The following is a 24,353-nucleotide window of genomic DNA, read 5'->3' as shown; positions in this document are numbered from 1 at the left end:
ACAACATAGTATAAACCTAACCCACACACACACACACAGACCTGAGAAGCCAAAGTGTAGCACACTTCCTTTTTCAGGGATGCGCTGCTTCGTGATACGCGCTATCTCAGCCCGACGTAGGCGTGTGATTGGATTTTATTAATCCTCTCCTCATACTCTCGTACCGGATGCCAAACGTAAACCACGGCGGCCGAATAACAGCTTTGGGCTGGCGCCGCGTATCACGCCTGTTTTCCGAGCCCCGTGCGGATTAAGCGAAGGCGCGGCGGAGCTAACGGCTTTACGCGAGACGTTACACCTCCGGCGGCGGCCAGGCGATACGGTGTCTGGGAGTTGCGGTGGGCGGCATCACTGAAACACATTTAGCTGCTAGTTAAGCGGCCTTTAGCCGCGAACTTATCTGATAATCGCCCACTTTATTGGTAGTCTGTATTTTTGCAGCACTTCAGTGATTTTCACTGGTGATCTACGGCCGGAGCCCTCAGCACATGCTTTATTGCACAATTTGTTGAAGCAAAATGCATCAGTGGGATCGAGTGTGAGCGCCGATGGCGGGAGCTAAACGCTTAAACGCAGCAAATGTAACAAAATGGTGAAACGTGAGAAGCTGCGAGGGCAGGTACAGCAGAGCACAACAGAGCCACATTTGAGTTTTTAGCATCTCCCAGGGTTATGAAACCAACAGTAGAAAGTGCGTACCTGTTTATACGATTAAGAAATAAAATGCGGATATCCAAAATATGCCCTGTGATGTATTGGCGCCCCCTGCAGGAGGACCCCTGCCATGTGGCCTGTGCTGCCTGCTCTCTCAAGCTTCTAATATATTAACAAATTTGCTGCTTTCTTTGATGTTTTTTTTTTAATCTTCCAATCTCAATTCACCTTAAAGGAAATGACTCTCTGTTCCGCCTTAAATGTCTGCAAAAAGAGTAAAAAAAAAACAAAACTCTGAAATCACAAAAAAACAGGCTGAGTATCTCCTAGAGGTGATGCCTGCCCAAGAAAGAATTGTGTCTTTCTGATAAAAGGTGCAGCAGCAGACCCGCATACGAAACAGACATACTAGTTCCGTGACAAATGAATGAAGCCCTAGAAGGTTTACCTTCCGCTTGTCAGCAAACAAGACGTTACGGGAGGAATGGGTGTCGATCGATCCATCTTTTGGCCGGGCTCTCCCTCCCGGGCCGGTATGGAGTGCTTCCCCTGGGAGACCTATCGGAGCATGCCCTGCTTGTCAACCAGCCTGTCAATCATTCCCTTCCATCCCCATTTCCGAATTGGCGCAGCCCAGAGATTTACAGGTTTGCGGCGCATCGTGCAGAAAGCCGGTAATTAAATAGCAGGCCTGAAACCTCATGGCCATAAGACGAGCGTCTGGGGCAGGGGTGGCGTCCTGGTGATGTATTTATCGCACTTATCCATCCAGTGCTCACATTTACAAGCCTCAGATGAAATTGTGAGTGTATATCAGTTGCTCCGAGTCCCGATCCGGGCGATCTCCGGCGAGACGGCTGCTTCATGCTCCAGCTGAGCATATAATTAATCAGCCTTGACTGAACTGTCGAATGACTCAATTGCAATATTAAAATCACGCCTTGGTGAACATTCAAGCTGACAGCCGTCCGAATTAACTCGTTTCTCCGTTGTTGCCAGGTCTGATCAGCGTCGCTTGATTGCGGGCTATCAACAACGTGTGTGTTTTTGGCAAAAAATTTTACAAAATCGGAGATATACAAAATAGTTTCGCTTGGACTGATATTAATTGGCTTAATTGCTGTTAAAAAATAAGAGAATGTGATCATTAGAAAGTCATTGACTAGTTCTATGACAAAAGAGAAAAGTTACATTATTAAGCATATATCACCAGTACTTACCACTACTTACAGAGTAATTCAGCAATTCAAAGCATTGTCTATATTCAGAGCTTCTATGAATGACAACAACAGCTTTTTGCAGAAAAAACACAGGAAATCACATTTGGACTGTGACAGGATGCTTGAAAAATTTGGAAGGTCCACTTTAAGACTCACTTATCTTATAGGTATATAATATCTCCACCTTAAGAAATGGGTCGACAACAATTCCACCTTAACAAATGCATTCACCTTAAGTCAGCTTGTCCAAAATGAAACCACAGTACAGTGGAATATCGCCTCTCTGATGCTGTTGCTCCTACGATTCTCATTGTTGCATCACCCAAGTGCAAACACCGGCATATTAATTAGCATCTGATGCACAGCGGTGGGCAAGCAGTCGACACGTGGAGGCCGAAGGAATTCCTCGTGGACCAGCACACCAACCCTATCATGGCTGATAGGATATATATCTTTTATGTTTTTATGTGTGTGTCTGTGTATGTATGTACGTATCTATATATATGCCAGATAACTGCAAGCCGAAGTCAAATGTAAGAGAATCAAAGGGGACCTCATTGTTTGTCCTATCAGTTGCATCATAAGCCCATGGTGGAAACGATTTGGATGCTGTTCCGGAGTGCAATGCCAATGCACAGGTGGTAATGAAAAGCTTTCTGAATGTGACAAACAGTTTCAATATGAGTGCATCATAGAACGAGCTGACAGGACGTGTGCTGGAAGTCCAGGGAGCGTGTGTGATGGATACACCAACAGATTATTATCAACCCACAGAACCTAAGATCCACCATACCCCCCCCTCCCCCCTCCATGCTCCATTGGATGACCAGATGGCTGCCTGCATGCATACATGCATGAAAGTATGTATGGACTGATGTGTGGATAGATGGAAGCGAAGAAGCAAACCTGCGAATGATAGACGGTCCAGTTTGACTCAAGGTGAATGGAGCAACCCGGGCATCAGCCGTACAAAGAGTTACCATTAAAAGATGGCAGCTCGTAATTATTACTGCCTCTGGGCTGATAGGACCACAAAACTCAGCACAAAAAGAACAGGGACCAGCAGGACCTACGAAAGGGTCCCAGGAGTCAATAATCAAAATATATTCAATATATTATATAAAGAATATAATCAAATATATTCTTTATTTGATTTCCAATGGACAAGAAGTAGAAGAAGGAAAAGAAGAAGAAGAAGGGAAGAAGAAGAAGAAGGGAATAATAAGAAGAAGAAGAGGAAAGAGAAGAAGGAAAAGAAGAAGGGAAGAAGAAGAAGAAAAAGGGAATAATAAGAAGAAGAGGAAAGAGAAGAAGGGAATAATAATAATGATAATAATGATAATAATAATAATAATAGGAAGAAGAAGAAGAAGAAAGGGAATAATAATAAGAAGAAAGAGAAGAAGAAGAATACAGGAGAGGCAGGGCTGGATCTACCGTTCCAGGGGCCATAGGCAGGTCTGAATTCAGAAATAATTTTCCCAATATGTGGACTGTCTGGCAGGGAGCTGGGAGGGAGCAAAAACATGGAGCAGCTAGGGGTCCCCGAGGATCGGGTTGGGAAACAGTGCCCTAAGGTCCAGGCTAATGAGGCGGCCCAGCGTGCGGGACTGTGGCCTCACTCTTCTAGGAATCAGAACCCAGCCTGTGCGGAGCTGGCTTGTTCTCCACATGTTTTCTACTTTTCTACTCTTTTCTCTCACACGCTAAAAACATGCAGTTTTGGTGTCTCTAAATGATACCTAGTGACATAGTGATATAGTGTGTTTGTGTGTGTGCATATGCTTATGTATTTGCACTGTGTGATGGACTGCCCTCGTCTCCATGGAATCCCCTGATTCGCCCCCATAATGTGACCCATAGGCACTCACTCCTATTAGCCCTGGCATTAGTGATAGATCCTCCTAGATCATTTTAGGAAGCCAGTGGACATTAGGAGGCAAACTCTGCTAGCAAAGAAAATCAGCTACTGGAAAATAAATTGTATGATACATACTGTTAGATCCCTTTAGGTCGTTTCAGGAAACCCGTGGAGTTCATGACTCATGAAACTGCAGTGAAAATCAGCGGCATGTTAAAACTTTGTGATGCTACTGCGAATACGCCGTAGACCTGATATTCAAGTTGGAACTAAAAGCGATATATGAAACGGGATTCATTTTACTGCCACCTGACCACCGCTATTGACGTGAAACGATTCCGAAATACCTCTAGCTTCATAATCACCACCGAACGCTCAGCAAACCAAAACGCTTTCTTCAGCCGAATGCTCCGTTTAAATTCAGATTTCAGAGTGTGGTGTCACAACAGTTGAATTTATTTTTTAATTTAAAAAAATAATTAGACACGCAAGCTGGTCCGGATAATTAAGAGGACATTTCTATGGTATATAAGCAGTCGTGCCTCTACACTGCAGAGTGAGCAGTCGATTCACAGGCAGCCTGCTGATACTATGCAAATGGTCTAATTATCAGGTTGGTCAGAATAACAGAATACAAATGATGGTATGTATATGCACGTCAGCACAGGAGACCATGTGCTGAGCTGAGATATACTGAGAAATAAACACAGTTCCACTCTGTGTCTTTTTCTCCCTGGTTTAACGCAGTTTTGTCTTCCATTGCTAGATTCACAGCCAAGCTCTGGCATAAAGAGCACTTCAGACGATTCAAAGACTCCTCCCACTCTGTTTGCATAGGAAACTCAGTCCCGCATATCCAGTCAAATATTGTGTGCTTCACGTGTGACGTATCATGTGACAGGCAGAAAGAAAAAACACTGCTCAACCTGAAACACGTTTCACTTCCCACAGAAATCTGAAGAGCTGGTTGAATTTCAATAAACGTGAGGACTATGGATACCGTTATATAATTAGCCGGTAAGCGTGCAATTAGCATTTTGGTGAAAGAGGTTACAGTTAAGGGCCCAGAGGCAGCTGGCATCCAGAGAAAGTCAAAAACGGAGGGACCAAGAAGAGAGGAGAAGTTTGAGGAAAGTCTTGGGGGGTGGGGGGAGCATTCTTTTAATTATTCATCATAATGATTCCATTTAGCCGCTCAATGACCCATTTTACAGCTCTGAACAGACATTGGAAGTGAAGAGTCCTTGGCACCATCGTTGCTGCAGCTGCGCACGCCCACCTACCCGGGAGGGTGAGAAGTCTTCCCATGCAGGCCTCGGAGAAAGCGAGGGACCTTCCGAGGCATCGCAAGAGCATATTTCAAATTTAAATGCCTCCCGTCGTCAAGTCAGCAGTCATGTCGTCCAGTCGATCTCGAGGAAATTGCAACTTTCCACGATGTGAGGATACGAAAGCCAGCATTAATTATTAAGACTGCAGTGTCCTTCTGGCCTTATTAAGGGAACAAACGAGGGCAGGAAAATCTCGTCCTTCGAATTGCCTCTGATGAGAGGGGATTCAGTCATGTGACATAAGATCTGGGAGACAGGGAGATGCTATAGGGTCCCATATGGTCTGCAAACGGCTTGTCTCTAGCAGACCTCAGCTTCTGCTCTTCTCTGACTGGCTGCTGTCCGAGATCAAAGCAGAGAAGCCAGGAGCATGTGCAGAAATAGCCAACTGGGGTCTGCTTGGGCAAGAGAAAATCACTAAACGGCAGAGGAGATGGAAAACTGTGCCCCTGCAAACTTAGGAAGACCTCATGTCTGGCTACAGCTCTTGGCTGCCTTACTGCAACGCAAAAGGCACTTAAAACAAAAGCCTGATCTATACCGTCACGCTTCTTTAAATGCGTGAATACCATAGATGGTCAATAAATCATCCTGATTCGGTAATGCATTGTAAATGAGCCCTGAAGCACCATATTAAATGTTTTGCATGTGCTGTGTTCTTACAGTCAGAAGATCAGCATTTCCACTTTTCAGAATCATTAAGCTAGTAGCTCGGATGTCCATCCACTTTCCATGACCACATGTCCTCTACAGGGGTCACAGTTTGCTGGAATCCTACAACAGGAAGCATGGGACAAGGGGCAGGGAACACCCTGCAGAGCATGCCAACTCACACAAAACGAGGAAATTATCAACAACGATTCTTATAAACTATACATTGTTGGACTGGGAGGTAACCAGAGCAGCCACAACAAACCCAAAGAAAAGCAGGAGGAGCATATAAACTCTTAGACACTTACAAACACAACCACCCTGGTTGGCTACAGTCTCATTCAGATCAGTGCAGACAATGTGGTCTTTCAAAATGAACTACATCACTCCTAAGAAATCACAACAGCAAAAGTGTGATTAAAGATACTTTTAGTATCCTGCTGGCAGTCCTGTTAATTCTGAGTAAACTTGATGCATAGATTCTAATGCCAGCATTAAAAATTATACATTTATATGCTCTTTTGCGCAAGTGTGATGCCACTGCTCTGCTAGTGATATGACCATTCTGATATTGTCGTAAAACAATGGCAGCCATCTTGTGACCTTCGAGGAGACAGGGGTGGAGATCAGGTAGCATTTTAGCGATGCAACTCTGATATGGAAGTTCAAGAAGTTGTGAGGAGGGGAATCAGGTGACCCACGTTGTTTACGGCAATCCTCTCCACTGGTTCCTCATTCTGCTGTCTGCAAATATTACTGTATTTCACTGTTGTTTTGATGGCAGCCCCAGAAGCACAGCTCCTCTTCAATTATAATACGTCTGGGGTACAAGGTGCTCACCCTTTGCAGAGCTTGCCATTTTTCACATCGCCGGCAAAACAGCAATTTCATATTTGTTTACTAAGAATGTTTATTCTGCTTGTGCTCTACCTACACCTCTCGACCTTAAAAAGGCGATCCTAATAATGCCATTTCCAAATCTTTACTGAGCCAACAGAGAGTTACTGTTGATGTTCCCTTAAGAAAGTTCAGCCTGGTGAAGGTATACCCTGGGATTGACGTAACTGCTACGCAGGTACGCATTCACCTTTAAAAGCGATATGTGCGGCAATCGATTGTTGTAACAGCACAAATGCGTACGAATTTTATGTGAATTTGCGCCGATATAACAAGAAATTATCGTCCATTTTAACCGTTCTATGCTAATTCGTACTTCATTTGCAGTATAGAGGTTAAAATGCTTGGTAATTTTATTAAGAACATAAAATACGTACATATTTGCGCTGTTACATTAATCGATTACCGCACGTATCTCTTTTAAAGGTGAATGCGTACTTGCGTACCAGTTATGTCACTCCTAGGGAATATTAATATTGTAAACTATATGCATCAGAAGCATATGGGTAACTGCAAATAATAAACAGCTAAACCTGTTAGCAATAAAAGCACAAGGAACCATTCACAAGTCAATGTTCAGCCCTTTATTAGCTACCAAAGAAGTAGTTTGAGTGACGGCTATTTGGAGGATTTATTGTTTTTCATCCCTCTGTTTAACATATTGTTGGAAAATGAATTGAAATTAAAGCCACATTCTCATAGTCTCATGTTATTGTCTCACATATTGCAAGGCTTATGCAATCTGTCACCTCTAGTGCTGATCAGGAAGTGCTTGGAACATTCTAGAACGCATTGTGGAGCACATTGCTGATTCTGTCGCTCTGTACTACATCCAAAAAGCAAAAACAGCATTGATTTTTTGGTTCAAAACATCTGTCTACTGCTATAATTCATAATCTCAGTCCTGGCCAATAGCGGCAATGAGCTTCTCCCTCACTCTAACTCTCTCTCTCTCTCTCTCTCTCTCTCTCTCTCTCATTCTCTCTCCGTCTCTCTCCATGCTCACAAGGGAGCGGATCCACAGGGATACCACGGAAGTCTCACAATTCAATGAAAAACCATGGGGAGGCCATTCCGCCACATTTCTGACAGGCCAGGCAGGGTTCACGTAGCCCAGGTGCAGAGGGCACAGCGTTCCACTACAAAACCACTGGCGCTTCCCTTCGGCAGTGCGCCACGAGACAGCAAAACCCTCTGGGAGATAAAGAGAAGCTTTGATGTTGACTCACGGACATTTCAGTGGGGGCTTAAATAGCGAGCGACTTTAGAGAGATCTTGGCAGCTTGTGCAGATGGGAAAAAAAATGCCATGATTTCCTCACTGTCGATATCCACCCTGCTACCTTTGTACTTAAGGTAAACATGACAGAGTAAAGACTAGGAGCTGGAAACAGTAACAGGCAACAGCGATTCATGTACTGCGATTGCAGAACTGTATAACCCCCCCCCAGCTGGATAACAGAGTTCTTCAATATTTTCCCACAGCACAAATGCTGTGGGAGAACAAACACATAACAAATTCACTACGTTTTGTCAATCTGCAAACCTTTACTGTCTCTAGATGTATTTATCAAACTTAGCAAATCAATGTTAACCCAACACTGTATTTGGCCGTGGAACTAACTAGGTCAAAATTTTATTACGTAGTTGTTTATATCTCAGTGTCGTCACTGATCTTGGAACACTCTGAGTTTGCTGAGTTTGCAGCCGATTTTCTGGGTATACCAGGCCAGTTATAACCTGTCGGTTGTTTTACTTTCATGAGGGTGGGAGAGCTCTGATCATTGGCTTGGTTCTGTGTGTTTGTTTGTCTGTTTGATGTTCACACTTTAAGTTAACTGACATCTTGTTTTTGGGTTCGGCTACCATCTGTTCACTGGCTTTATTGGTTTGGTTAGCTAGCATATCCCCTCACGTTTTATGGTTTTTGGTTAGCTGCCATTTCTCTTGGGTTTTATGGCTTTTGTTAGCTGGCATTTGTCTTGGGTTTTATGGCTTTTGTTAGCTGGCATTTGTCTTGGGTTTTATGGTTTTTGCTGGCATTTGTCTTGGGTTTTATGGCTTTTGTTAGCTGGCATTTGTCTTGGGTTTTATGGCTTTTGTTAGCTGGTATTTGTCTTGGGTTTTATGGCTTTTGTTAGCTGGCATTTGTCTTGGGTTTTATGGCTTTTGTTAGCTGGTATTTGTCTTGGGTTTTATGGTTTTTGCTGGCTGGCATTTGTCTTGGGTTTTATGGTTTTTGCTGGCTGGCATTTGTCTTGAGTTTTATGGCTTTTGTTAGCTGGCATCTGTCTTGGGTTTTATAGATTTAGTTACCTGACATCTTTGGTCAGGTTTTATGGATTTTGTTTCCTGGTATTTGTCTTGACTTTTATGGATTTGGTTGCCTGGAATTTATCTTGGCATTTATGGATTTGGTTTCCTGGTATTTGTCTTGGGCTTTATGGGTTTGATTAGCTGGCATTTGCCTTGGGTTTTATGGTTTAAGTTAGCTGGAATTTTTCTCCACATTTACGGCTTCTGTAAGCCAGCATCTTGTCTTAGGTTTTGATTAGCCATTGATTCAACATTTCTTTGTTTTCATTCTTGGTTAGCCAAAATTCCTCAAGCAGTGTGTAGTACAGGTCTTTTGTTTTATGTTCAGTGTAGTTGCCCTGTTCCTGGAACTCGGACCCATTTTCCGGTTCCTGTTACTGTTTTTTCTGCTCCTCCCAGTACACTACTGAGTCTTGCGTATCTCTTGCTGGAGTTTCCCCCATATAGTTGGCCGCTCCAGGTCCCATCATTTACCTGTTGTCTGTGTTGTGCTCTCCATTGGGCCCAGAAAACATGGCATTGTGGATGGACTGGTTTTGGGTACCCTATTTCGAACTCTGATATGGAAGTCAATAAATTTAAATTAAGAAATCTAGTTTTAACCCAGTGTTCTGAGTCCTGTCCGTGGCAATCAGCAATCCAAGGCTATAATAGGCAGCATGGAGGAAGGGTTGGAAAATCGGTGAACTGAGAGCAGGAAAAACTTAACTGAAAAAAGAGCTCCTGTAATTGTTTTTATTTGATTATTATTTTAATGTAACAGCCTCATTGAAGTAGCACAACAGCTGTAGTTCTTTTCAGGGCCAGTAAATCCCTAGTTTTGCTGGTGAGCATGACGTCCATCAGAAACCATGAAGTAGTGCTTGACCATGGAGAATTTCACTAAATGGATAAGGGTTAAGGGTTGTAAATCCTTTATGCAAAATATAAGAGATTTGAATAAAGAATCCGAATATTACATGTAAATTAAAATAATGCACATTTGTTAGAGCTTGGCGCCCTCCCAGGCTTTGTGGTTGGAAAATCTGAATGGTTTAGTTAAGGTTTTTGGAGAGCAGACTTGAATCTGAGAGAACAGGAGACTTTGAGACTAGAAGTTTTAAAAAGAAGCCAGTGATGAATGGCCTGTTGAGAAACTTGCTGCTTTTGGCTAAAGCCTAGGTTCTTATTTACCATAAAGCGATGATATATATTTAGGGGCATCCAGTGGGTGGGAAATCCCCTAAAATATCATTTGGCTAAATGTTACAGTAGAAGAAACATCAACATTTTGAATGCTAACACTCTCTTTGCGGGGTGGTTTTAGAATCGAGATTCATGCAGGGAAGTTCAGGGCTGCATCATGTGATCCAAGGGGACAGAGCCAGGGGTACAGGCTGGCTATACAGGGATACAGAAAGGCACAGTTCAGGTAGCACATGTAGGGATGGGTGCCAAATCAGTATTCCTGCTGCATCTGCCCACAATTTATGACATGATGGAGGTCTAAGACAATTTCCATACACTACATAGATAAAAATATTGGGACACATGGTCATTACACCTTCAGGAACCTTTATGACATCCTATTCTACATCAATATGGAATTCCCCCCCCCCCTTTGCAGCTCTATCAGCTGCCATCTGGGAAGCCTTTCCACAAGATTTTGGAGTGTGTCTGCTGTGGGAATCTTAGCCCATTCATCTAGTAGAGGTCAGGCACTGATGATGGACATGAAAGCCTGGCTCATAGTCTATGTTCTAGTTCATCCCAAAGGTGTTCAATGGGGTTGAGGTCAGGGCTCTGTGCAGGCCAGTCAAGTTCTTCCACATCAAACTCAGCCAGCCATGTCCAGCCAGACCTTGCTTTGAGCACTGGGGTACAATCATGCTGGAACAGAAAGGGGTCTTCCCCAAAATGTTCCCACAAAGTTAGAAGTATAGAATTGTCAAAAATGTCTTGGTATGGTACAGCATTAAGAGTTCCTGTCACTGGAACCATTAGGCCTAGCTAAACCCCTGAAAAACAACCCCATACCATTATCCCTCCTCCATTAAACTTTACACTTGGCACAATGCATTCAGGCAGGTAACATTCTCCTGGAATCTATCTCATCCAGACTCGTCCATCAGACTGCCAGACAGAGAAGTGTGATTAGTCACTCCACAGAACACGTTTCCATTGCTCCAGAGTCCAGTGGCAGCGTGCTTTTCACCACTCCATCCAATGCTTGGCACTGCACTTGGTGATGTGAGGCTTGCATGCAGCTGCTCGGCCATGGAAGCCCGTTCTATGAAGCTCTCCGTGCACAATTTTTGTACTGCATCGAATGCCAGAATAAGCTTGGAACTCTGCAGTTATTGAGTAAACAGAGCATTGGTAAATTTTGTGCACTATGCTCCTCATCGCTCGCCGACCATCACTCTGATATTTTACATGGTCTGCCCCATTATGGCTGAGATTTTGTTTTTTCAAAATGCTTCCAATTTGCAATAATTCCACTTACAGTTGACAATGAAAATATCTAGCTGGGAAGAAACTTCACAAACTGACTTATTGCAAAAGTGGCATCCTATGACAGTACCACACTTGAATTCACTGAGCTCTTGGGAATGACCCATTCTTTCACAAATGTTTGTAAACCTCACTGCATGGCTAGGTGCTTGATTTTATATACGTATGGCAAAGGTTCTGAAAGATACGCCTGAATTCAATGATCAAGATGTGTGTCAATATGATGTACTTAAAACTGATCAAATGTACATAAAAAAGCACTGTGGTAGCTTATTAGCAAGATCCTTCTACAAAAATCTCATGTTCCCTATTTGGTCAAGGGAAATCTTGAGGTGGAGTGGAGATGGTAACCAGTGATGCAAGACCTCAAGAAACATATGGGGAGTTAAGCAAAAAACTAACCTCACCCAATGGTACAATGTAAGTAAAGCCTCCATGTAGTGTGAGAGAAAGATGAAGTAGACCACACACAGTCAATTAATGTCTATTTAACATGACCACTGATGATTTATAGAGACATAGGAACTGGAAGATCAAGCTGACAATACAAAGGCATAGAATCTGAAAGGTCGAGATAGAGAAGAACAGCTGAGAACAGAAAAGGCTTTAAACTTAATAAATAATTAGCTGGAGATCTGTCATAAGTTAATCCTGTGCTGGGAAATTCTCTCTGCTATCAAAAGAGAGCCTGTTATCAAAGGGCACTATGATTTATCACACAATGTGTCGCTGAATTCCAGTTGGCTGTGCCACACCACATTTACAGCCTTTATTAGTCATCTTCTCAAAGTAACTTAACAGTCTGAATGCTGCATATGTTGTCATCCTACACTTTGGAAGGGATTATAAAGAGCAGCGCGGCGGGGAGGATTTTTATCAAGTAATTATCTTTCGACATTTGTCATGGTATGGCTGGCCTTTGCCAGAAGACAGAAGCAGAGAGTGAAATATTTTCAGCTACTTTCTGCTCATTCGGAACTCTGCCCATCAGGTGCATTTAGCACCATGACCCCACTAGACAATAAAGGGAAGAGGCATTATTTTCCATCTTGACACAATAGCGCCCTGATGCCAGCAAAACCTGGTTAATGCCCCTACAGTTTGGAAGGCATTCATATCATGGATTTATGTGCCAGATCATTTGGCCACACCCCACATCCATTTCGATTGGTTCAATATGACAACATCAGTTACAGGAGTCATCTGGTCTGTCTGGAATTTCCCTGACAGACCAACACAGTTTTGTGAAAAAAATAAATTTCAGCTAATGAGTACAGGCAGTCCTCAGTATACACATGAGATCTGTTCCCTCAATCTGTCTTTAAGTCGAATTTGGAGGTAAGTCAGGAAAATAACGATACAGTAGATAATTCGACGTTAATAATAAAAGTTACTACATATGGTAATTGTACTGTATGATGGACAACTCCGGCCACGCAATGTTTTCACCAGCATCACAAACTAATGCATGAATTAGTAAGAACGAAGCCTTGTCTTGAATCCGAATTTCTAATATAAGAGGCTTTACTATAATCTGTTCTTAAGTACAAGTTGTGCGTAAGTGGGATGCTCTTAACCTGGGGACTGCCTATATTCAATCTTCGTAAAAAACAAACCCTCAGGATACTTATTAAAAAAATGATAATTAAAACAATAATAATAATAACCAATGTCCTGACCATAGCTTACAAAGTCCGTAAATACGTTTAGGTAATTGCGTGGCCTGGTATATTCATTTGTATGAATTCAGTACCTCCTATACCAGAGCCGACAGTGATTTCTGCTGGACTTTTATGCTGCCGTGCTTATTAACAGCCCAAGTAGCCCGGAGACATGAAAGAAACAGAGAAAGTTACAGTCATTGCAGCCTGACGGTGTAACATATGTTGGAGATGCTCTCCGGAGAGCGCCGTGCAATATCAGGGTAGCCGTGGTGCATCGTGTGAAATCTGTTATATAATAAAATATGAGCGGCTGCTGCAAATGAAGAGGGATGGGAAAAGGAAGGAGACAAGAATACTGTGGGTACAGCTGGAGGAGCTTTGGGTGTCCTGTGAGATACACCGTCTGACGGCAAGGAAATCAGGAAACGGTGACATCTTCCTTCACATGACCATGATGCACACACACACGCACACACACACAAACGTATACACAAATGCACACGTGATTGTAATTATATATTTGTGGGGACTCTCCATTCATTCCTATGGGGAAAACTCTAATCCCATAACCCCTACCCAACCCTAACCGTAACCATAAGTAACCAAACAAAATACGAGGCATTTTTCCTTTTTTGATTGCATTCTCGGATTCTTTGTGGGGACCTGAAAAATGGTCCCCACAATGTCAAAAAGCAGGTTTATATTACATCGAGGGGAACATTTGGTCCCCATAATGTAATATAAACGTAATCAACACACACAGACACACACACATGCACACGGCAAGAATAAGCAGCATGCAGGATTAATCTTTAAGGTTATCCTGACACTGCAGAATAATTCTGGCCCAGTTTGGTTCTCACATGTAATATATATGTTATATATTTTTGTTTTCCTTCCGAACATAACTTTGTTAGCTTTGCATATAACAAGGGGAACCTTCCATATTCTTAAGAGGTTCTTACTACTGGTTTCCCGTAGTAATTTCACAACTGAATTTGTTCATTACCCCGTCTTTTTTTGCATGCTAGCAGGTATTAATGCATCTCTTCAATTTCCTTTTGTTTTTTTCTTTTATTTTGGGGGGGGGGGGGGGGGTGGTTACCCTAGACTTCATGGCAGTCCATCACATTGTACATACATGTACATACCAACACACAATGGTACTCTATTGTGATTTTATCTTCTTTTATTTAGTTATTTGCTTAGTTATATAAAATTTTATATTGGCAAGGTTTGCATCTCTCATAATTACAACACAATACTCATGAATATTGCATTTTAATTTGGAAAACGGGGCCGTACATATAAAAAATAACAGCATTTCTTTTCTTCCAGCCTGACTTATCAATGGAGCCGTGACCGGAATTATATCCCAGGATGCATGCAGCTCATAAACTGGTGCAAGCGGTATGTTTACAGAAATGTCATATCGCCCATTTTTTAATTAGTTTTAATAAGATGTTAGCAGCACAGAAGCTGTATAGTGTACAGACCTATAGTCCCTCAAGCAGATAAAAGGAACTGAGCATGACTATAAATTACATCCATCAATCTTCCGTAACTACTTATCCAGTGCAACCAGGATTCCAAGCTAGGAAGCACAGCACCCCCTAGATGGATGGGAGTCCACTGCAGGGCACACACTGCTGCTAACACTGATTCAGGGATAGATTTCACCCCCCCCCCACCCTGAAAGTAATGTTCTCCCCGTATTGTCGTGGGGTTTCCTCCAGGTACTCCGGTTTTCCCTTACAGTTCAAAAGCATCCTGGGTGATTCCCTGCCTAGCACTCCCCGCAACCCCAAATCGAACAAGCAGTTAATAGAAAATGGATGGACACTAATCATCTGGGATGTAGTCTAGTCCTTTGACAGTTGTATATCTATAACAAAATCCTTCTGTATTTGTATTTTAAATTCACATTTTTATATAAAAAACAACTGAATAGATAGCATGCTCTACAGTCCTGTAAAACTCACAACCAATTGGGAAAAGGTGTTTTTTCCAGTACATTCCTGGGCTATTTACTGGAATGCGCTGGCTAATACCGGTGATGGCAGGGTTTTCTATAAAACCTGCGTATAAACCTCAGCAGATCACGTCTGCACTGTTTGTATACGTCACTGATTCATTGGGCATTAAGATGCAGATGTCGTTAGGCGATGGACTGGGAGAATAATCCATTCTCTGGCATGGACTCGGAGACGGTAATGTATTTTGCTTTGGGAAATTAGTCCACATCAGCTACAATTTGACTTTTCTTTTGAGCTAGGTTCTGAGCTTGAATAGTTGAGGGCTCGTCTGAACGCCCACGTGTAGCACACGCGTACGTGACATCTGGTGGCTTCCTCATCCTTCACCTGTCCCGGCTCCTCGCCGAGGGGGATTCTCGAGTGATTCAGCAGAAGAGCAGTGAGGATAGGGGCCGGGGGGAGGGGGTGGGGGGGGTGACTAACTTACACAGGTAATTGGGCTTTGTATTGCATATGTAGGCTAGAAAGATGAAAGAGATGGCAGTCCTGTGTGCTTTGATGCCTCAGTCAGGATGCTCATTTACTTGTTTTCTTTTCACAATATCATTAATTTACATTTGAAACATTATCATGGACAAAAATGGTGAGGGTCTATAACAGACTGGCGTGGATGAAGTGGGACAATAAGGGTCCACAATACTTAGGTGGGGGGGGCTGACAGGTGACAATGACTTCAGACGAGTGCCTCGCTCAGTGGGGGAGCGCTGCTGTACTGCACACAGATGGTCCTGTTTAGTATTACTCTATAGAGCTGTACGTTTTCGCTCGAATGGCAATGACTTGTTTACAAACTTGCTGTTAGCTGTTCATAAACCCGCTCACCCACCAGCAGACAAATTTCATTGGACTATGTACACATCAAGGAAAAAAGGACCTTGAATTTTCCCCTGGCTTTTAGACTTTTGTGTTGAACATTTTATGCCGCAAAAAGAAAAGAATTCATCCAGTTAACGAAGGCACAACTTAACGAAAAACGATAAACCGTCCCTGGCCAACGCTCCAAAACACAACGGTAATAAATCCTGTATTTGGTACTGTGACTCTTCCATGAACACCGTATAATATATTTTGGATATTCCTTTCATCTTTCTCCCACCCAGAAGAAGAACCCAAAATGGAAGGTGACGAGAACAGGTCCTCGTGAGCGGAGAGCAGGAGTTTCTTATCCCGTTGAGGCAGAGCAGAGACGACCTTCCGTGAACATTAACATTATGTCACTTCAGAACCAGCGAGGGGAAAGCGAGGCACGTGCACGTGGGGCGTGCACGAGGAGCGTGCACGGGGAACGTGCATGAGCGTAGCAGCCCGACAACAGTGCCCCGGAGACCATCTCCCAGGAAACAGCTAATGACAAAGAGCACATGGCCAAAAGAAGCATTAGGCTGCTCTACTTATACTCTCAGGTTTGATTTTAAAGCTGAAATGAGAGGCATTGTGGAAACACAAACAGCCGCGTGCTGTGCTTAACGGCAGAGGAGCTCTCTGGGAGCATCACGGGCCTTTACCACGGCAGCCGATTTCCTAAGAAAGGCGCAGGAAGAGCGAACAGATCCAGGTGACATGGGGATGGGGGAAGGGATGGAGACGGAGAGCAAGGAAGCGAAAGACTGTAGAATTGGCACAAGCATAATAAGAAACATACATAAATAAAACACAGGTTACACACTGTTCTGTGTAAGTCTCAGGCAGGCAAGGAAATGTTTAAGGTTATTTATCTGGGTCGTAAGTGTATATTTGCTCAGACCAAAAAACACGATTTAACATGCAACATTTGAGGCAGCGTGTGGCTAAGACTCTATTCAGGTTACCAGCTTGAGCCCAGACCCCCCCCCACCCCCCCCCCAGCTCCCTGGGTGCTGCTATGGGTGGCTGCCCTTTGTGGTCAGCCTGCTCTCACCTACACAGAGAAAGTGGAGGGAGAAATAAAGAAAATTTCCCCGTGGGGGGGGGGGGGGTCAATTAAAAATAAAGAAGTATTAGAATATATGGAAATGAACAGTAGCACGAAAAGTAACATAAATTTCTTCTGCTCTTAAAAAAATATACTAATATCTTCCTGGTTGGCTAGAGGGACGCTGCTTTGCTTGGCAAACCTCTCCTCAGCTTCAGTCATTTCACGTGGTCATTCAATTTCAGCACCACCTCAATTAATTAATGAACTTAATCAGTTGCATAAGCAAATCAGATACTGATTAGCCAAACAAGCTGGGGGGGGGTAGTGGTGAATTGGCAAAAGAACTTTGCTGCTTTGGACGTTTCTTGCAAATACTGGAGTGGCTTTAGCAGAGGTTCTGAAATGGCCGAGCTGACACACTTTGACAAACATTCCATCAGTTTTGTACCAACATGGAGATCATTTAAACCAGTGGTACTCAACCTTTTTTGCACTACAACCCAATATTTACCATTTCAGCTCAGTTGGAACCCTACAGAATATTAAGTATAGGTTTAAATTAACTATGATCAAGCTCGCAATGCACTCTGCGACTTACATCAATCAATGCCTATCGCACGAATCTGATCGGATGTGTCACTGCATTTTAAATTAAGCATCAGTAGTTTGGCTTCACTTGTTCACTTGTTTTGTGCTAAGCAGTTGCAGACCAAGGACCCATTTATATAGGTTGATTCTAGGATTGGGGCTGGGAAACCTGATCGTGGATCAGCATAGGAGTTTGCTGGTTTTAAAATGCTTACATTTCCGACACTGCCTCAAGACCCTTTCAGAACTTTCCATGACCCAAATCTGGGTTGCTACCCATGTTGAGAATTAAACATAATTTTCTCCGACTGCCTAAGACTTTTCCAAAGTACTGTATATAAAACAGACTAATGTATTGGGAAGGCGAGGAGTTTATGCACTCAGGCATTATGGTTAGGTTGTGTTTTCTGGGGGTGAATGACAACTAAGTGCTCCATGCACAATCGACCAGTGAGGAGGCTCAGCTGAAAATATGAATAAATGCTCTGGTCACCTGACTTCTTCGTGTCCCGGGATACCACCCCCCCACCCCCGCCTACCCCCACCCTTACAATCTCCAAGAGGTACATTTGAGAAACGAGGAGAGGGGGAGATTGCTTCTGTGACCGTTCTCATTAAATGTGTTCGGCAGGACGTGAACAGAATTTGAGATTAATGTATGCAGGTGTTTGTACGCGTGCAATTCAATGGGCATCACGGTTCACTGCATCCTTTTTTATAAGCTAGGGGGACCATGGAAAATCCTCTCAAATCCGTGGTTCTGTGACAAGTGGGAATAAGTTTTCAGTGATGGCCACCCCAATTGCGAAAGTTTTACAGTACGGCGGTAATTGCGTCTTCGCTGAATTCCTGAAGTCAAAAAGCATTTGTTTGCATTTGCAAAGAGAGGGCTGCTGAAGGCAGCTTCATTTCTGTCAGGATTTTAAAACCGGCAGAGAATGTTTAGCGAGCCAAATGAATAAAAATGAGCTGATGTGAAATAGCTCCCCTGAGGGATAAAAGCGGTGATATTGCCAATTAAACCTTTATCTTTAGTGAATGCTAATAGGATACAAACTCAGGGAGAGCGATGTGTCTGTCATCCTCCAGGAAGGTAAGTTCAGGATGCAACCCCCCCCCCTAAAAAAAATAAATAAATCCACCTAGAAGTCTCTGGCCCCTTTTCACCAAACTGACCACACTGTACCCCCCCCCCCCTCCCCTCCTCCCTGCCAAACACTTATAAAGGAGAAAACCCAATTCTGTTTTTCAATCTATCCTAAGGGATTCTGTTAAACTGTCAATATCCAGAACAACACCCCCCCCCACAAGGAAAGAATAACACAAAGAAAAGACCAGTAGAGTTTAGTATTTAGTATCATAGTTTAGCAATAAATCATCTGGTGTCATCTTTGTGTCTGAAAGGGTTCAATATGAAAGACCGACCATCTGAGTGGGAACCACAGGCCACTGCATCACACCATGGCACTGGGTCCAGTGTCCATTAAATGTCGACCATGTCAGTGCAAGACAGACCACTGCATCACACCCTGGCACTGGGTCCAGCGTCCAATGCCGACCATCTGAGTGCGAACCACAGGGCACTGCATTATACAATAGCAGTGGCTCCAGTGTCTATTAAATGTCAACCAACTGAGTGCAAACCACAAGGCACTGCATCACACAATGGCACTGGGTCTACTGTCCATTAAATGCTGCCCATCTGAACGTGAACCACAGACCACCACAACACATCAGCGTCCATTAAACGTCCCACATCACACCACAGAATTGGGTCCAGTTTCCATTAAATGTCGACTTATACTGTAGGTGCAAACACAGACCACTGCATCACACTACACTGGGTCCAGTATTCTAAGGTCTGACTACCAAATATCCAGCAGGACACAGGGAGGAAGTGAACAGGCATGCCGTCTGCGACAGGGGAAAAAACCATCAGATGGCACTGTGTTGAGACTATCACTTCCTCAGGGCTATGAGTGACAATCTCCAACACTTTGTAATAATTATCCATTCCAACAATTCTGTTTAGTCTTTTAAACACTGAGCAGAGCCTGATATTCAGAATAATACAACTGTTATCACTGTTATTCTACATATATTACATTTCACTCATTCACTCCCTAACCCCATACTAGGGAAGTATTTTAGAAGAAGGACAGATGGACAAAGGGTATCGGGGTAGTTTACTTCACTTGGGGTAAAGCGGCAGTGTTTGATCTGACAGACCCCCTGGAGTATGTCCACTACAAGATGCCCTATAACAGTCTCCGTGAACAGAGCCTAAAATAACAGTTTGTGGGATTACAGTGTGCTGAGCCTGGCCTGCTGCCGCGGAGTTGGTGCCGCAGAATCTCCCGCCACCGCGAGCAGCAGGGTCCGTCCATGTGGGCGGCCACAGCGGCACCAACCCCAAAGCTCTCAGCTTGGACTGCACCTCCGCCCCCCTGCATTTCCACTGCTGGCCCAGTAGACTCTCGCAGATAAGTGGATGATCTGGAGTGTCCGTTATTAGCAACCTTGCAATCAGGGCTCATCTCGCAGCCACAGATAAACAGCTGACTCAAGGGCTGGCGTGGGCAGTGACACTCAGCTCATGCCAGCGAGGTCGCAGTGCCTTCCTCCCCGGCCCAGCTCCACAGCCCGGACCAGCCAATCACAAGCTGGCCCATCACCTAGGAACATGCCAACCAATCACAGGTTGTGTTTTTTTTATTATTGTAAATAGAAAGGAAGCAATCCAAAAACACCCTTACACCCCACGTTTTAGATAGATAGATAGATAGATAGATAGATAGATAGATAGATAGATAGATAGATAGATAGATAGATAGATAGATAGTAGGGGTGTAATGCTACAGAAATTCACGTATAAATGGTATAAACCTCAATTTTGGGTTCGCAGTTCAATGGAATTTCGGTACAGCAGGGAAAATAGAATTTGCTAAAAAAAAAATATTTATACATATTGTGCAGATACATTTTAAAAAAAAATTAAAATTGAATAATAACATTGCATCATACCAATCATAATGAACTAAATCCTGAGCTTTCTAGTACAGTGTATAATCACTGGCTGATAAACATCCCCTTAGGTCATAGTTATTTTATTTAGGCCTGTATGAATTTCCTGGCAGAAGTACATTAACGCCGCAGGCAGGTTAATTTGGAGAGATGGTTTCAGCCTAGGTCAGGCCGTACACACACTTAGATGAGTTAGCATGCTGTATACGTTTACAGCAACATAACCGAATCCCATATACAGAGCCACAGACTCAGTCTTGGTCTAATCAACTACTGTTTCCAATAATGGTGTAAATTTAATGGGAAGCCAAAATGTTCTCGAACTGCCAATTATGATTGACTGTAACCGGCATTAGCTGTAACCAACTCACACTCATAATTAGCATAATGTTCTCCGTGTTGAACATCTACTTGTGAAATTAGCTTCTACCCATGTCAATACATGTATTCATTCATTTCATTATGTGCACCGAACTGAAAATTATGTAACCGAATAGCACACAATGAATTTGCGCACCATTACAGCCCTAATGGAGAGGTGGATTCCAGCAACATAAACTGCACAAAAAATAAATCAAAACTTAAGACAAAATGTGAAGGGGATACACAAGGTGTAAACACATGGTGCAAAGTCATGGTGCAAACACATGGTGCAAAGTCATGGTGCAAACACATGGTGCAAAGTCATGGTGCAAAGTCATGGTGCAAACACATGGTGCAAAGTCATGCAAAACTCAGTCGACAGATTAACATAAATCAACAGGGATGTACAAGTTATGTACAGTATATTTTTAAATGCTGTCCAAAACATCAGTAATCCATTACCCTCCAGTACAGACCCCTCCACCCCCATGCTGTCAACAAGTTGCATCACAAATCCACAATCCACCATCTGCTCTGTCTGTTAAAAAAAATTGTATCACCGGTGGCAAGGAGTGAGAACCCATACGTTTCCCAACCAAAGGAATGTACTTCAGTGAGAATGCCGATTTCTGTGTCCACATCAGCAACTGCCCGTGCATTTGGTTTCAAAAACCTTTTAGAGGATAATTGCTTTTACTGAAAAAAAGAATTCAAGTTTCATTTTAAGCCACAGGCAGAAGTATGTGGACGCAAATGAACAGAAATAGCCTGAACTGGATTAGCGTCTAAATTGAAAAATGTAAAATGCGCTTCTGCTGGTGTGACGGAGCAAACTAGCCCCTCTAACCGTCTGCGTTATCGCTGGGGTGATTCGCCGGCTCGTATCCTCATTTATTCTCATGACTCTAGAGAAAATTTAATTCAATTGTCGCAATATTAAGTTACCCCAGTAATATTACACCCAGCAGAATCACAGTTTATGGTATTAAGAAATGAGCAGAAACAATTGTGTTCTATCACACTCATAAGGAGAAAAAAAACAGTGTTGGGCTCTATCTTGTGTTGCCTTTGAAAAGAAAACAAACATATACAACCAGGACAAACATCAAAGTGGAAAACAATTATCAGTGAGAAAAGTAGACTATAGACATAGCAAAAGATTAGCAAATTCTTCTGTTCACATACCATCCAAAAAGTAGCACGGAGTATTGAATGCATAATTGTACATGGTTGCCTTTTGTTTGTCACAGAAGATAAAATCTACTATTTACAGCTGAGACATTCATCTCCGAATGGGTTCAAAAGCTGCCGTTATCCTTATCTTGGCCCTACACTGTAGGGGAATGACTTCCAGTTGGTGGAAATGTAGATACTCGAGAACGTTGCTGTGTGTGGCTGCACATGAGCTTCACAGAAAGCGGCAGAGTTTTCTAGAAACCCAGCATATATTTGGAAGCACTTCTGTTCAAATTAAATTCTGGGGGTTGAATAGTGCGTTCGGTTTTGGTTCAGCTCCCACTATGATTGGGTGACAGGCTTGTTAACACATTTTAATCATTATCCAGGTTCTTAAACAGGTGCTATCAGCAACCAGTCTCTGCTCCACCAGGCTTGCTACCCGTATACAGTAAGTCCCCATGTATAAGAGCTGGTCTGACCCTTTGCCACAGTTCTACAGGTAGCGCAACCATGGTTGAACATACATAAGGTCCTCAAGCTCTTCTACACCTGTTACTACACCTGCAGGGAACTTTGGACCAGCTGGCAGTGGCCCATAGCACCCAGGACCAGAGGCACACACTTGACAGCTTTGGCTCGACCTGGGAGCTGAACCTACATTCTCCACAGCGACCTCCCTGCAGGAGATGGAATTATCTCGCCCTGCTGACGAGCAAAACGCCCCCAGCTAAGACAGCTAATCTATGTCTTGTCCTGACTCCAGGAAGTGACCTTATCACTACAGCAGCATCGCTTATGCTCAATTGCCATTTTTTTCAGGCCGTCGCAGACACAAGGCACACATATCTATCTGCCCACAAATCCGAGCACTTTCTCATAATTATTTATGATACATTAGGCAATCAAGTGTTTTCTCTGACATTTTATTAGCGAACTAGATTTACCGACAGAACCAATTACCTGTCTGGGACGGCCGATCAAATCCGAAACGTTGAATAGCTCTGCGCCATTATCATTTGTAGCTTTAGCCAAAATTTGCCAGCAAGAGCTCCAACCTGTTCTCTAAAGCTCTTTTGATGTGCCCCTGCTTCCTCCATCCATCCATTTTCCAAACCGCTTATCCTTCTGGGTCACGGGGCCCCTGCTTCCTTTCGGTTCCTATTACGGGAAGAAAGAGGCCCCTTTGCACATAGATGGACTGTGGCTGCATTCCGTTGCGCCTGGACAGGACATGCGGGCTAACAAAGGTGGGACAGAAGACTATTAGGTTGATGTGGCACTGCAGCCATTGTGTTGAATGGGTGCTTTGCTAATTAAAGGCCTTGCCAGTGACAGTGCCTGAAAGAGAATGAGCCACACTCATTCACGCCCACACGTATCTCATTACCGTTCGGTTTTGCCAGGTAACATTGCCTCCTCAGGCACCTGGAGGACGGCTGCCACGGTCTGGAAATGCACGACTCAGGTGAAACAGCGACTGAGCGTTAGTGAGTGTGAGTATGTTCGTGAGTACAGATCCGTCTGTGGCATCCTGCTCAGTGCACAGCCCCCACCTCACTATAAGCCTAATTCCATACAGCGCCATTTAAGGTAGGTGAACAGTGTCCTATTTATAACGGCTATGCTGCATTGCTTGAACTTAAAAAAAAAAATTGTTCTCATCCATCCTTCTCCCACATAACTATCCTGGACGGGGCTGTGGGGCAACCTGGAGTATATCCCAGGCAGCAGAGGGCATACAACAGGAGTACACCGTGGACGGGAACCTTGTCTAATCCTGCTCTCTTTGCTGGAAGAATAATATAGAGACCTTAAGAGAATTATGTAACTAAACTGTTTATGGATAGCTTAAAGACCTTGCAATATGATTTCTCTGGTTAGGAAAACTTGTTTTTTTTCCCCCTAAATAAAACATTACACCCATTACACTGACTGGATTTACCACAAAGTAGGGTGCCCACCTAATCCATGTCGGGGGGGGGGGGGGGGGGGGGGGGTGACACTATGAACTAGGACAGAATCTGTGAACTACCATTTCAGCCATTTCAATTAAAAGGACCCAGATTTCACTTACTTGCTGTGTGTTGATTGGTCAGTCTCCAATCATGCATGAGTCACTAATGTTAATGTGAAACAGCTGGACGAGTCTTTCAATGAAGTAAACAGACCTTTGAAAGCGCAAG

The 24,353-nt window shown here is 43.4% G+C and overlaps 1 protein-coding gene across 7 annotated transcripts in view; it reads right to left on the bottom strand.

The window, feature by feature from the left end:
• Positions 1–24,353, bottom strand: part of elfn1a (extracellular leucine-rich repeat and fibronectin type III domain containing 1a) — a 116,053-nt gene that overhangs the window by 47,128 nt on the left and 44,572 nt on the right. Inside the window, exon 1 of one of the 7 annotated variants that reach the window (XM_048990265.1) lies at positions 1,103–1,214. The exons of the other annotated variants lie outside the window; for them this stretch is intronic. The gene's annotated coding sequence lies outside the window, so the exon portion shown is untranslated. Of the gene's footprint in view, positions 1–1,102; positions 1,215–24,353 lie in introns of those variants that run through there. 7 annotated transcript variants of the gene reach the window in all.

Source organism: Brienomyrus brachyistius, chromosome 22, assembly GCF_023856365.1.
Source record: "Brienomyrus brachyistius isolate T26 chromosome 22, BBRACH_0.4, whole genome shotgun sequence".
Classification (NCBI taxonomy): domain Eukaryota; kingdom Metazoa; phylum Chordata; class Actinopteri; order Osteoglossiformes; family Mormyridae; genus Brienomyrus; species Brienomyrus brachyistius.
Note: the sequence above shows the minus strand (reverse complement) of the source record. Positions and strands in the feature narration are given on the sequence as shown.